We start from the raw sequence: 12,915 nt of genomic DNA on the forward strand, positions 1-12,915 counted from the left end.
ATGGAGGCCAAACATACATGTTGTTATTTTATTAATAATATATTTTGGGGAAAAACTGCAGTCCATGTTTTAAGTTGTGGCCTGACTGTACTTACTTACAGCCCATATGATGCTTCCGTTCTACATTAAACATGTCGTACTACTCCCCTTCCCGATGGCTACAAGATCCTCTCTGAACCCAGAACCAACCGCCCTGGTTAGGGTGTAGCCTTGATCTTGCCAGAGTGGATCCCTGCTTCTGTCATTCAAATGCAAGTCTACTCCTCCTTTGAATGACTGGTCTGCAGGTTCTCTATCTCTCCTGGCATCTCTCTCAATGTAGCTACTATCTACAGGGCGCCTGGCCAGGTCACCCTCTTCTTCTCTGAGTGGGCTGACCTCTCCTCCTCCCTCCTTGCCTCTATCTCTCAACTTCTCCTCCCCTCCTCGGAGACCTGAACATCCACTCGGGGCTCTTTTGCAACCTCTGCGACTCTCTCTCTCTCTCTCTCTCTCTCTCTCTCTCTTCTTCCCTCTGGCCCGACTCACTCTGCAGGGCACACTTTGGATGTGTTGATCTCCTCATACCCCCTTCTCTATCCCTCTCACCACTCCTCTCTCTTGGAGCAACCACTTTTTCCTTTCCTCCCACCTCTCTTGCTCTACCCCTCATGTCAAGTCGACCTCAGCACTGCCACCTACTTTCTCTGTCATCCAGCCCATGAAGCATGTGTCAGTTGAGGTTTTTGCTGCTGCTTTCTCTCCTCCGCATACACCTTTGGTTGACTCACACTCTGGCACAGCCCTCTCTAACCTTCATCTCTCTATCACTAACACTCTTGACATCCTTGACCCTGTCATGAGGATCCGTTGGAAGCCCTCATCCAAGTACAACTCTTGGTATGATTATAACCGTGCTGCCCTGAAACACAAGTGTAGGACAGCTGAGAGGAAGTTGAGGGCATCAGGTACACCCTCTGACAGACTGGCATGCTGCCTGCTACAAAGGTAATACAGACTCTCTGTCCACTCTAAGAAGAGAGCCTACATCCAAGCCTGCATCTCTGCAGCATCTAACAACTCGGCTGAACTTTTCAAAATGTAAGCAGTCTTTGGACAAACAACCCAACAAGGTTGGGAGTAGTTAGTAATAACGCTAGAAGCCCAGGGTGCCATTGCTTCTTCTCAGATGATGGGGTAAGCGCAATAGGCCTGGGGCAACATTCAATGGACTCATACATATGTTAATTGCAGGAACAAGGTCTTCAAAGGAGAGACTGCAGACACCAGCACTGCAGTGTCCATTTCCTCAATAGTCACAGTGCATAAAATACCTTTCTGGTGCACATGGTGAACACACCTTCAGCGTCTCCATCCACCCTGCCCCCTTGCGAGCACACCACCACAGGTGCCAACTACCATTGATACTAGACGGGGGGTATATATGGGTAAGGCGGGTGCCATAGACCAATGCTTGTGTTATTGCACACCAATATGTAACAATACGCTTATATGTTTGAACGTGTAGTGCACTTATAGCAGTGTCTCACAATTGTTTACCTGCAACTATTTGTATTATGAATTTTTTTTTTTTATCCAGTACGTTTTTATTTTTACGAATGACTCAATTTCATAATACCTCATATTACAAACACTTTATACTCCCACTACATTACATACAATTACTTTACACATATTGCTACTATGATCATTGTGGCCTTACCTCTACCACATGACCTATAATTACAATACACATACTACTACTGTAGTCATTGTGCCCTGTTCACATTTTCTGGGGGGCATTGCTTGTGGCCATGCCCCCCAGAATCTAACCACTGACCACAATACAATTAACTGCATAACAAGTACATATCACACACTGTAAACTAATGAAAATCACCCCCAGCCCCCTGCAATCAAAATGACCTCTGTGAGATGTTCATGGATACGCCAGGACTTCCCCAGGCTGTTCGCGCATATTGCAGAAGAAACACACCCGTTTTTTGGTGTCCAACATGGTGGGCGCCTCAAAGAATCTGACGCACCTCACGCTCTTCACCATTCAATCAGCGACTGCGTCTAATGTCCGCGAACATCACGTCCGCCCCTCGGCCAATCGGGCACCCGTCCACAGGCCGAGGAGGGAAGTCGCAAGCCGCAAATTTGGTGAAAGTCCATCCAGCGTTTTGGGCTATAGACGTGAGCAAATTTTATTTTCCATTGCATCTATGGGACAAACCCAATATTTTGAGCCCCCCTATAACTTTGCCCCCGCCCTTGCCGAAACCTCACCAAACTGCGCATGACCGATCGACAGGGCCAAATACTCTTTTTTCAAAGTTTTGTGAGGATTCGTCAGGGGGGCGAAGTTATAAGCCACCCAAAAATTGCTTTTCCAATGGGTTGAGCAACTTAACCATAACAACAGGGCCGCTACCGCAGGCCCTGTGATATATATATATATATATTACATGGCCACAGTAGTGGCCATGTAGTTATGGTTAAGTTGCTGTTTCCATAGGAAGAGCACTTTTTGGGTGGCTTATAACTTCGCTCTCCCTGGACGGATCCTCACCAAACTTTGCAAAAAAAAGTATTTGGGTCACTCTAAAATTGTTTGCAAAGTTTGGTGAGGATTCGTCCAGGGGGGGCAAAGTTATAGGGGGGTCCCAAAACTTTTTTTTCCCCATAGGCTGAATGGGAAACATTTTTTGCTCGCGCCCACAGCCCAAACCGCTGGACGGATTTCCACCAAATTTGGACCAGGGGCAGCGGCTTGGTCCCAAAAGCGTGCTTTTGCAAATTTGGTGAAAATCCGTCCAGTATTTTTTTTTAAAATGACCAAAAAGTAGGTAAAAAAAAATTTATGATATCTGTGTTCGGTTCGCGGACACACTTCCCTGTTCGCTCCGCGGACAGTGTCCTGAATGGCCAATCGTCTTGCGTGATGTTCGCGGACATGCAACGTGTTCGCTGATTGGACGGCGTGGAGCGTGAAGCGCGTCAGATTTTTCGGTAGCGCCCCCCATCTTGGATTCGCGGACGTCCGCGGACAGCGCGGTGAAACTTCGTTCAAAATGTGTATTTTGTAGAGTGTGTTGGTGTGTAGGAGTGTTTGGGGAGGGTGGGAGTGTATGAGATAGGATGAAAGTTGTGTTTTTTATGTGTTAGACGTTCTTTTTGTGTTCGATTTGTTTGCGGACATCACGGGTGTTCTGAAATGTTCTAAATAAACTGACTAGGGGGTGTTCTAAGGACTCAATATGTGTCCGTTTTGTTCGCAAGCAAAGTGAAACTTTTCTAAGAACACTCGCGGTGTCCGGGGAGTGTTCGTAGGGGGTGTCCTGAGGACGCTGTCCGTATTGTTCTCTGTCAAGTTGAATGTGTTCTAAGAACACCCGCGGTGTCCTGAAATGTTCACAAATAAACAAAATGGGGGTGTTCTGAAGACGCTTCTAAGAACACTCGCGGTGTCCGGGGAGTGTTCGTAGGGGGTGTCCTGAGGACGCTGTCCGTATTGTTCTCTGTCAACTTGAATGTGTCCTAAGAACACTCGCGGTGTCCTGAAATGTTCGCAAATAAACAAAATGGGGGTGTTCTGAAGACGCTTCTAAGAACACTCGCGGTGTCCGGGGAGTGTTTGTAGGGGGTGTCCTGAGGACGCTGTGCGTATTGTTCTCTGTCAAGTTGAATGTGTCTTAAGAACACTCGCGGTGTCCTGAAATGTTCGCAAATAAACAAGATGGAGGTGTTCTGAAGACGCTTCTAAGAACACTCGCGGTGTCCGGGGAGTGTTCGTAGGGGGTGTCCTGAGGACGCTGTCCGTATTGTTCTCTGTCAATTTGAATGTGTCCTAAGAACACTCGCGGTGTCCTGAAATGTTCGCAAATAAACAAAATGGGGGTGTTCTGAAGACGCTTCTAAGAACACTCGCGGTGTCCGGGGAGTGTTCGTAGGGGGTGTCCTGAGGACGCTGTCCGTATTGTTCTCTGTCAAGTTGAATGTGTCCTAAGAACACTCGCGTTGTCCTGAAATGTTCACAAATAAACAAGATGGTGGTGTTCTGAAGACGCTTCTAAGAACACTCCCGGTGTCCTGGAATGTTCATAGGGGGTGTCCTGAGGACGCTGTCTGTATTGTTCTCTGTCAAGTTGAATGTGTTCTAAGAACACCCGTGGTGTCCTGAAATGTTCGCAAATAAACAAAATGGGGGTGTTCTGAAGACTCTTCTAAGAACACTCGCGGTGTCCGGGGAGTGTTCGTAGGGGGTGTCCTGAGGACACTGTCCGTATTGTTCTCTGTCAAGTTGAATGTGTCCTAAGAACACTCGCGGTGTCCTGAAATGTTCGTAAATAAACAAGATGGTGGTGTTCTGAAGACGCTTCTAAGAACACTTGCGGTGTCCGGGGAGTGTTCGTAGGGGGTGTCCTGAGGACGCTGTCCGTATTGTTCTCTGTCAAGTTGAATGTGTCCTAAGAACACTCGCGGTGTCCTGAAATGTTTGCAAATAAACAAGATGGTGGTGTTCTGAAGACGCTTCTAAGAATACTCGCGGTGTCCGGGGAGTGTTCGTAGGGGGTGTCCTGAGGACGCTGTCCGTATTGTTCTCTGTCAAGTTGAATGTGTTCTAAAAACACCCGCGGTGTCCTGAAATGTTCGCAAATAAACAAAATGGGGGTGTTCTGAAGACGTTTTTGAGAACACTCCCGGTGTCCTGGAATGTTTGTAGGGGGTGTCCTTAGGACGCTGTCCGTATTGTTCGTTGTTAAGTTGAAAGTGTTCCAAGAACTATCGCGTTGTTCTGAAATCTTTGTAGGGGGTGTCCTGAAAACGGTGTCCGTATTGTTCGCTGGCAAGTTCAAAGTGTTCTAAGAACACTCACATTGTTCGCGGACATTAAAAGTTTCCCATAGATCATAGTTGAAATGTTTGACTCTATGGATGTGATATGCTGCGGTGGTTGTTGCCAGGGCATAGAGTCTTGGGTGCATGGCCATTTGGCCATGCACCCAAGACTCTATGCCCTGGCAACAACCACCGCAGCATATCACATTCATATTTGCTTATAACTTTGGGTGAAAAACAAATGTATAAGGAACAAAGGTATTAGATACTATGGATGTGATATGCTGCTATGGTTGTCCTTATTATTGTATACTTACTGTTTGGTCTAGTAATGGGAGTCCATGTTTTTCTTCATTTCTGTGATAAAAGAAAATAGCATGTTAGTATTAGTATTTTGTAATGACTTATTACATTGTATAAGCAATATACTTTTATTTTTTTTCGACCCTCATATTTAGTAGAGTACAAATCAGAGTACTGTGCAATTGCTCAGTTTCTGTATTTGTTGCTAAAATCATTGGGTCTGTGGGAGAAAAAAAAATCCATGTTGGATTAAAAAAAAAAAACTTTTTCTGTTATGCTACAGTTTATTTGTTTGTTTGTTTTCAGTGTTCACTTGTTGTTTCTGGCTAATGCTTTATACTTTGCTTTGTTGTATTTTTTTTGGAGCAGTAACAGATTCTTCATTTGTTTTGATATTATAAAATTTTGGAGCAGTTAGATACCAATTGGCGTATTCTAACTGTCTATTTTTTTAATATATTTTAGTGGTTTTGATTTATCTATTTGGATATTGTTAAATTTTGTGACAGTTAGATACCAATTGGCGTATTCTAACTGTGTATTTTTTGGCCTAATTTAGTGGTATTCATTTATCTGATTAGTTGTTGTAGAATCTTTGAGCTGTTAGATAGCTTTTGGAGTATTCTAACAGCTTATATTATTTTAACACAAATTTATAATTTTGGGACAGTTAGATACCAATTGGCGTATTCTAACTGTGTATTTTTTGGTCTAATTTAGTGGTATTCATTTATCTGATTAGTTGTTGTAGAATCTTTGAGCAGTTAGATAGCTTTTGGAGTATTCTAACAGTTTATATTTTTTTAACACAAATTTACTTAAAGGTTTAAATACAGTTTATTTATCAAATTTTGGTTTAAAGAACATCAAATAAGCGTTTGTAAGATTTGCTGGTAATCTCTGCTTTAGAGTAATGGTACTATCATTACATTCAAACCATCCACATTTCTTTTTTATATATGCAGTGTAGTGCCCTGAATTGGTTGTGGCTCCTGCGTGGTAGATTATACCTATTGTTGTGAAGGTTTTCTTACCAATTGATATTTGACCATGTGTGAATCCAGTCAGCTTGCAGTTGTTTTTGGTACCATCTGCATTGTAACGTAGAAGCATTAGTATTACGTATTTACTATGTGTTTGTATTTCTAACGTGGAGCGATTATCTGAATTGCAGGTAGAGCATAATCTACCATGGTTTGCATTTTGTACAAGTTGCTGAAATGGAATGGATTCACAATTTGGTATTGATATATATATGAAGCGTTCATTGGGGATTTCTTCTTGTGTCACATTGTTGCAGAGAGTGCATGTATGTTTCCACATGTATGAAATCTGAAAGATTTCAGTTATAGGTATGTTTTTGTTTTCCAGTACTTGTAGTAAGTACATTAGAAATTCTTGTGGATCTTCCTGTGAGTTTATAGTGAATTTCACCATTCCAGCACAGTAGTCCAATTGGCGTCTTATTCCAAAAACACTATGGGGCCGATTCATGGAACAAACGTGCGCCGAAAATCTTCGCGCAAGCAGGCGCAAGCAGAAAAAAACAGGCGCACGCGCACGCATGCGATTCATGGAAGTCCCTGCGCGTGTTCACCTCGGGATGTGCGCCAAACCCATGCATGGCGCACAAGTCACTGCAACATCCCGAAAGGCGTGCGCGACGCGCACAGTGAAAGCGCACAACCTCGGCACATACACCAGAAAGTGGGCGGGACACGGGGCGTAACGCGCGGAATGGGGAACAATGCGCGAAAATAAGGGCATAACTGGGGATGTACTGCAGGGAAGCAGACGGAACGCCCACACGCACTCGAACCACACGTATTCATGGAATCGAATAGGGCAAAGCCGCGCACAGCCAAAGACACGCACAAGCTGAAACACGTCCGCCACACGAAGGCAGGCGGTAGAGTCCCAGCGCATCACAAAAGTGGCAACATACAGCAATTGGGCCTGTGCGAGCGGGGCACGTGTATTGCGGCGGTGCGCGGGAAGCAACACACGCGATCGAGCGGGGTACGTGTATTTCGGGGGTGCGCGGGAAGTCACACACGCGATTGAGCGGGGTACGTGTATTTCGGGGGCGCGCGGGAAGTTACACACGCGATTGAGCGGGGTACGTGTATTTCGGGGGCGCGTGGGAAATTACACACGCGATTGAGCGGGGTACGTGTATTTCGGGGGCGCGCGGGAAGTTACACACGCGATTGAGCGGGGTACGTGTATTTCGGGGGTGCGCGGGAAGTTACACACGCGATTGAGCGGGGTACGTGTATTTCGGGGGTGCGCGGGAAGTTACACACGCGATTGAGCGGGGTACGTGTATTTCGGGGGTGCGCGGGAAGTTACACACGCGATTGAGCAGGGTACGTGTATTTCGGGGGTGCGCGGGAAGTTACACACACGATTGAGCGGGGTACGTGTATTTCGGGGGTGCGCGGGAAGTTACACACGCGATCACATCAGGGTACGTGTATTTCGGGGGTGCGCGGGTAGTTACACACGCGATCTCATCAGGGTACGTGTATTTCGGGGGTTTGCGGGAAGTTACACACGCGATCTCATCAGGGTACGTGTATTTCGGGGTGCGGGGGAAGTATCCCACGCAACATCAGCAGGGTACGTGTATTCCAGGGGTGCGCGGGAAGTTCCACACGCAATTCCATCAGGGTACGTGTTTTACAGGGGTGCGCGGGAAGTTCCACACGCGTTCTCATCAGGGTACGTGTATTACAGGGGTGCGCGGGTAGCAGCACACATGAATTGCTCGTGTGGGTCCTCCCAGGTGTTCCCTCTACACCCTCCACGGCCCCTGCAGGTGGCTCACACCACAGGGGCCTACCCTGCACATGTCCTGCAGGCACCCCATCCACCATGGCCATGCCCCCCAGCCAACCCACATGTCAACTTGCACTACTGCCCACCAACGCATGTCCCCCTGCACCCCCAGCCACCAGGGGCACCCTCCACCAGGCCCCCACCCATGTCTCCCACCACCCACACCCCCCAGCCACCAGGGGCAGCCTCCACCAGGCCCCCACCCATGTCTACCACCACCCCCACCCCCCAGCAGTGCAGGGGCAGCCTCCACCAGGCCCCCACCCATGTCTCCCACCACCCCCACCCCCCAGCCACCAGGGGCAGCCTCCACCAGGCCCCCACCCATGTCTACCACCACCCCCACCCCCCAGCACTGTGGGGCACCTGCCAGCAGGCCCCCACCCATGTCCAACTCATGTTCCCCACCACCCCCACCCCCCAGCAGTGCAGGGGCAGCCTCCAGCAGGCCCCCACCCATGTCTCCCACCACCCCCACCCCCAGCACTGTGGGGCACCTGCCAGCAGGCCCCCGCCCATGTCCAACTCATGTTCCCCACCACCCCCACCCCCCAGCACTGTGGGGCAGCCAACATGTCATCACAATCTAGATCCCTGGTCCCTATGGTCAGCCTCCAAATGCAAAACACCCACCCGAGTATTGCATCCACCCACTCATAATTTGCAATTACATCACAGAAAACCAATTGCAAGTTCCGAAACCAACACATTTCCCTCACATACACCCAATGGGTGTCAGTGAATCTCAAAACACATATCATGAAATGCATGAAACCAATGAGATACCACACATTGAAGTTCACCAAAAAAAATATGTATTAAAGGAAAGATAAATAGAATAAAAAATGAAGAAACAGAAATGTGAATGTACAAAAATTAAAAGAAGCATGTCCGTGAAAAAAAGCAAAACCAAAAATAAAAATCCAAAGTAATGTTGTCCAAAGTCAATGTCCACAAAACAAAATCCAATGGGAAATAAAAAAGAAAGCCATTGCTCCATGGTTAAAATGTGAAAAAATAAATACAAACCAACAGTGAACTATGTACATGGGAACAAGCCAGGGTCCATTATCCCAACAAAAGAAAGGAAACCTATCTAACTACACTAACTAATAAAATAAACTATATACAAAAATGTGGCCAATGTCCGAAAGGTCCAAATAAAATCAAAACAAAAATGAAAACTAACACTACCTACATAACTATGTACAAGGGCAGCGGGCTAGTTTCACGGCTCACTTGTGGATGTCCCGGGCCAGGGCATCATCGAACTCCTCCTCAATGTCCCAGAGGCGGTCCTCCTCCATGGCCCCGAGGTCTGCAGGGCCGTCGACGTGTCCACCTCCAAACCCCTGCAGATTGCCTCGAGGCACTCGGCCCGCCTCAGGACCCTCCGCATGGAGTTCTCCGCCCTGACCATTGTGAGCCGTGCCTCTTCCACCCGCTGCCGCTCCGCATCTATGGCGTGGCCCAACCGCTGCCACACAGAAGACACTCTCTGTCCTGGGTCCTCCTGCCCTCCGGCCGATGCCTGCCCCTCCGATGTTGAAGGCCCCGAGCCTTCATGGCTCCCACCACGTTGTGCTGCTGCTGTGCCTCTGCCCGTGCACTGCCTCCTGCTGCCTGCACATCCTCCGCCGGCTGGGGTGCAGTCGTAGATGTGGCCACCCCTGCTGGACGTCCGACTCCCGACTGTGGCAGGGATGCCTCCTCCACCAGCCTGGCTGTACCGTCAGAGGCAGCTCCACAGGGCACCCAGGTGACTGATGGGTGGGAAGATGGCACGGAGGACGACTGGCGCGTAGGGGGTCCAGTTGAGGAGGGGGTCGTAGCAAGCCCCATCAGACGGAGGAATCCGGCCTGGGTGACCTGTCCCAGCAGGCTGACGTGGTCAACGAGCCATTCGAGATGACGTGCAGTCTCCTCATGAAAAGACTGCAGGTCACCTCGCATGGCCCGTTGACGCAACACCACACCAGCCAGGACAGGCTCAACCCGGACCCGGATAGCCACGTCCGCAGGCAGAGGAAGGCCAGTTGACGTGAGCTCATCCCCTGCCTGAAAACGGGTCTGGACGTAGGCATCCCTGCTGGTGCAAGATGATGCAGGGACAGGATCAGGGACAGGATTGCACACAGGCACCTCCGCGGCGGCCTGTGCTGCCTCCTGTCCCTGGTCCTGCACTGCACCACTAGCACCAGTGGGATCCCCACCTCCAGATCCTGTCTCTGGTGCTTGCACTGCCTCCTCCTCCACCAAACCCCCCACCAACCTGGATGACTCCGTGCCATCTTCCCCTGTTGGGCCCTGTGGGGTCCCAGCTGCCCCTTCTGCTGCCGAGGAGTCCAACTCCAACCTCCGCCTCTTGGACCTCCCCCCGGCAGCTGCGGCCTGGGACGCGGCACCGGACTCCTCACTCCCCGACACGATCACAACATGGGAGGGGAGCCGGGCCTTGCGTCTCCGGCTGGCGGTGGGATCCCCGCCGCTGTGCTCCACAGCACCTTCTCCGCCCTCTTCATCAGTTGACGCTGCAGACAAGGAGAAACAAAACACAGGCATCAGGGCACTATACAATGGACACATACACACATGACAGTTGTACATGAGTGGCATTGGCAAACCTCAGACATGTCATCACAATCCCCAACACACATGTCATTTCAACTCGCACGCATGAGCCATACCACAGCCATATCGCAACTGCCAGCACCATCCATACACATACAACAGCATGAGCAGCCAAAGGTGAGCCAGACATCACATGCAACACAGGAAGTGCACCACACATGTACACACACCACCACACTTGCATGCATGTGTACACCTCTGCCAAGTGTCGCAGTGTTCAGACGGGCATCCATGTCACATCTGCCAATCAGGCTTCCACATACCGCTGTCACATGCATCCATGTTGCATCACTGTTGCACCCTTGTCAAATACACACACATGCACATGTACACAGTGCTGATACATGCAGCCGAAAACAACATACATGCGTGACATCACGGACATGTCTACTTACATACACATTCATCCAAACATGTGTGCCCACACAACTGCATTTGGCATGCAAGCCTACACACACAAGCACCATCCATGTCTCACACATACCAGCCCTCGCATGTGTTAGCCCCACGGCCCTGTAAACCCCCACCCATACTCGACCCCATACAAACAGATGTGCAACCTGCACACTACTGAATAATCACCACACGCACTGCTCACAATCAGGATGCATGTACACTCACCGCTCGACTCCAGACGGGTCTGCCTCTCAAGGACCTGGACGTGGAGCGCTGGGGATATGCGTTCCAGGACCCTCATCTGTTCTTCCGACAAGTGGCCCCGGTGCCCCTTGGCATCCGCTGCCTTCAAGAGGCGCCGGGCCTTGTTCAGGGTCCTGGACCTGAAGTCCTCCCAGCGCTTCTTGACATCTTGTAAGTCGCGGTCTGCCACCCCCTCCGCGTTGATGGCAGTCACGATGTCAGTCCAGATCCGAGTCCGTCCTTCCTTGTCGGCGCGGGAACTTCCGAAGAGGGCATCATACTGCCCCAGGACTTGCTCCACCAGGACACCAACTTCGGTGGCACTGAAGCTGGTGCCCCTCTGCCTCTCTGGCCGGGGGTTGTCAGTGGTCTCAGATGGTGTTTGCCCCGACATGACAACCCCAGAGGCAGGAGTGGGTGGGCAACTGGGTCCTGGGGCTGGGCTGTGGAGCGATGGAATCCCAGTCGGGAGTCTATGGTTCCAGCAGGGGTGGTCACAGCAACAGCACCCCTGGCTGATGTGCAGGCAGCAAATGGCAGGGCACGTGGGCAGCAGGCAGTCAGGCAGCAGCAGATGGCAGGTGGGAGCGTGCTCAGGGCTCTGGGGGGCAGTAGTTCGGCCTTCTGGGCAGGAGCATGGTCTTCCGTGTGCTTACGCGTGGCCAGCTTGATACGGAGTGATTTGGCACGTGAAAAATCTGCACGTCAGCGTGTAATTCGAGGAAAGGCCCTTAGCGCCTAAGCACGTCTGCACGCATACGCATTTTCATTGGACAGAAGGCCCCTCAAGCACAAGCGCCCCTGTGACGTGACGCGTACAGACGTGCATGGGCATTTCAGCGCGCGTGGAAAACTGCACGTCCGCGTGTAATACAAGGAAAGGCCCTTAGGCGTATGCACGGCAGCACGCATATGCGATTTCATTGGACCAAAGGCCCTTAGCGCGTGAGCTCGTCTGTGACGTGACGCGCGCGGGTGTTTCCCTCATTGTACGTGATGACAGAACACACGTGGATTTCCACCAATCGCGTGTGAAAGTTCCCGGTACCCCGGAACACACGTACCCAGGCTAATTGCGTGTGGAACTTCCCGTGCACCCCGAAACACACGTACCCAGGCCAATCGCGTGTACACCCACTCCCCTCCGATCGCACGCGATGACACTCGGACCTACAGTCTTACCACGTATCCGAATACGGGAAACCCGCGCACGGCAAAAGACGTGCACAGGAGTCAACGCGTCCGCCCACACGAAGGCAGGCGGAGGCGTCCCCGCGCACAGCATAAAAGTGCGCGCAAACAACAATCGCGTTGCTACGATGAATGGCCCATTTGTCGCTGCACTGATCGTGGGACACCGCAGGAGGAGGAGAATAGCCAGGGCACGCATTTTCGCACCACGGACAAGCCTTTTTGGGAGGCCTGATGACCAGGTCTACGGCAGGTATAGGTTTCCACCCCATATCATCCTAGACCTGGTCAGGGAGTGGGAAGATGACCTCACATCCCCCACCCTTTGCTCCCAAGTATTGAGCCCCTTGGAGAAGCTGCTCAATGTCCTGCATTTATTGGCCACTGGGTCATTTCAGCGGACCACTGCCATAGTGGGGGGGTCTCACAGGCCACGCAGTCACGCTGCCTACACCAGGTACTGGCAATCATGACAGCGCGCCCCTC

The sequence above is a fragment of the Ambystoma mexicanum genome, chromosome 13 (assembly GCF_040938575.1).
Source record: "Ambystoma mexicanum isolate Mex_15411 chromosome 13, UKY_AmexF1_1, whole genome shotgun sequence".
Lineage (NCBI taxonomy): Eukaryota > Metazoa > Chordata > Amphibia > Caudata > Ambystomatidae > Ambystoma > Ambystoma mexicanum.